Genomic DNA, 2,566 nt, shown 5'->3' on the forward strand with positions numbered 1-2,566 from the left:
ACTAAGAGACTAATATTTTCATTTCAGGTTTTATTAAGATTTGCTGTCGTGGGGCAAATTTCAGGCTAGGTGTTTGCTAAATGATCCTCAGCCTGAAAACGTTTGAAAACTGATCTAAAATCACTTTATGTCAATAAAGGTGTGATTCTGACTCAGTAAAAGGTCAAAGGTCACTTCCCCTTCATAGGCACCACCCTGCTGGACCGAACCGCGGATGTAGCCATTACAAAGTTTCTATAAACTATCCTAAAAGCCTGTATAAAATGTTCTGGTTCGTTTTAGTGATCCTTAAAGCTCCACTCCGGGTCGAATACGGACCGCTTCCGGCCGGGTTAAAGCCTTTAGCAGCTCCGGTGAGTCATGGATGTAGCCGCTGCTAGCTGGGCCGTTAGCTTCTGGGCTAATTCTAATCAAAAAGTTCCGGGAACCCGAACCAGTTCGAGATTATGTGTTTAATGTTTATAAAGAACTAACTGTAAATGTATTAAACTGCTCATAGCTTAAATATTTTCACATTTTAATCTATAACTCATGATTATTTGGTAGAATCTATATGTTGGTTTAAATAATTTATAAAAACATTTCCTATAATTTTTTTTTATCAGCATCATGCAGCTAATTTAGAGCTGTAACCATGGTTACTGGTTGTAGGTTGCTCCACTGATGACTGGTTCCATGATGAAGAGTTCGTTCAGGAGGACTGACCAGAACCAGAACCACAGATCATCATCAGCACTCAGCTCTACTCAGGTAAGAGGAAGTGACATCACACCGGTGCCCCAGGAAATCCTGAACCCTCCTGGATCCTTTGACGTTTGTTGTGTTTTTTATATTACTGGTTTCAACATATCCCAATAATATCTTATTTTCATTTTTCATAAATCCTTTAAATGAACCTGTTTGCCTTCAGTAGTTCCATTCAAGCTGTATTTTTACATAACTATTTTAGTGTGATTTTTAATTTCATTTGTTCTTGAGATCCCTCTGTATTTAATAGTTTATCATTTCCACATCAATATTTTCTCAAATAATGTAAATCTACCAATCTATGTGGGACGCCACAAAACGAACCATTTTTAAAGAGTGATTTTAACCTGTATGACTTAAAATCCCCGGTGTACCGAGTTAGCAGCACTTTAGAAAACAAAGTCAGTCCAAACATTTTCTACACATCAAACAATATAAACACACTTATAAACAAAATAACTCTTCCATGAACTCATCAGGGGTTAAAGGTCAGGAGTGAACTCATTTCCTGTCTGCATTTTAAATTAAATTCACATTTATTCCAGTTTACTGAATACATGTGAATTTATTGAACTGGAGAAGAGACTCAGACTGACCCATCGGCTCTCGTTCAGTCTGCAGGTTTGTAAACAGGAAGTAGTCTCTCCTCTCCAGCTGTTTGTTTTCTCCGCCCATCGATCGATCGATCAGTCAATCAATCAATCAGGCCAGCCGAGAAACGTCGTCCGTCCAGCGTGTCCTGGGTCTTCCTCTGGGCCTCCTCCAGGTGGGACATGAACTCCTCACCAGAGAGGCGTCAGTCCCAACCACATGCCCGATCCACCTGGCTCCTCTGGACGTGAAGGAGCAGCAGCTCTACTCTGAGTCCCTCCTGGATGACCAAGCTTCTCTTCCTATCTTTAAGAGAGAGCCCAGACACCCAGCGGAGGAAACCCATTTCTGCCGCTTGTATCTGGCCGAAATGGTTGAGCTTTATTAGAATTCAGACTTTTTTTAGGTTTTCTGTCATAAGTCTGCGTCCATTTTTATTTTCTCTGTTTCACATTATTGTTGTTCACATGTAACTAGTCGAGTTTCACGTCTGGGCACTCTCCACCTTGGCCACTAGATGGCAGTCAGTCACAAACGCTGGTCCTTTAAAACGTCTTAGAAATGTTCCATCATGTTGGTTAGAAATGAGTGATTAAGATCTCATTCCTCTCGGTTCTGGTCAGATCCCTCCTGGACTTTTATTGATCAAGAACTTCCTTGATTTATTCTCCAATTCCTGCTTCAACAAGAGTTCAGTTGGGTTCAGTTGGTCTCGTTTATGCTTGATGAGCATTAAGGTTGATGGTTCATAAATGACATTCAGGCTGAATAATGAGATGCTTAGATGGTGAACTTTGACTACTTGTCTGCTCACATTAAGGCTGACAGCCGGCAGAAGGTCACAGCCTGTTGATCAACCAGCAGGAGACAATCAGGCCGTAAATTAAAGTGGCATTAACGTCACACCAGGTAGCTGCTCATTGTGACCAACCTGAAACTGAAGCGGATCAGCTACGAGCCGAGGCCGGACCGCGATGCATTGTCCAGGAACTGGAACGTCCCCGTATCCTTTTGGATCCCGAGCGTCCCCGTATCCTCTTGGATCCCGAGCGTCCCCGTAACTCCATGGATCCCGAGCGTCCCTGTAACTCCATGGATCCCGAGCATCCCTGTAGCTCCATGGATCCCGAGCGTCCCTGTAGCTCCATGGATCCAGAGCGTCCCCGTATCCTCTTGGATCCGGAGCGTCCCCGTATCCTCTTGGATCCGGAGTGTCCCCGTATCCTCT

The 2,566-nt window shown here is 43.3% G+C and overlaps 1 protein-coding gene across 1 annotated transcript in view; it reads left to right on the forward strand.

Annotated features, from left to right (window-relative positions):
* The first annotated feature begins 285 nt into the window (after positions 1 to 285).
* The window catches only part of pthlha (parathyroid hormone-like hormone a), a 71,736-nt gene continuing 69,455 nt past the window's right edge, over positions 286 to 2,566 (forward strand). The window contains exons 1-2 of the mRNA XM_008401661.2: positions 286 to 353; positions 652 to 750. The gene's annotated coding sequence lies outside the window, so the exon portion shown is untranslated. The remainder of the gene's footprint in view (positions 354 to 651; positions 751 to 2,566) is intronic.

This window comes from Poecilia reticulata, unplaced genomic scaffold (assembly GCF_000633615.1).
Source record: "Poecilia reticulata strain Guanapo unplaced genomic scaffold, Guppy_female_1.0+MT scaffold_125, whole genome shotgun sequence".
Classification (NCBI taxonomy): Eukaryota; Metazoa; Chordata; class Actinopteri; order Cyprinodontiformes; family Poeciliidae; genus Poecilia; species Poecilia reticulata.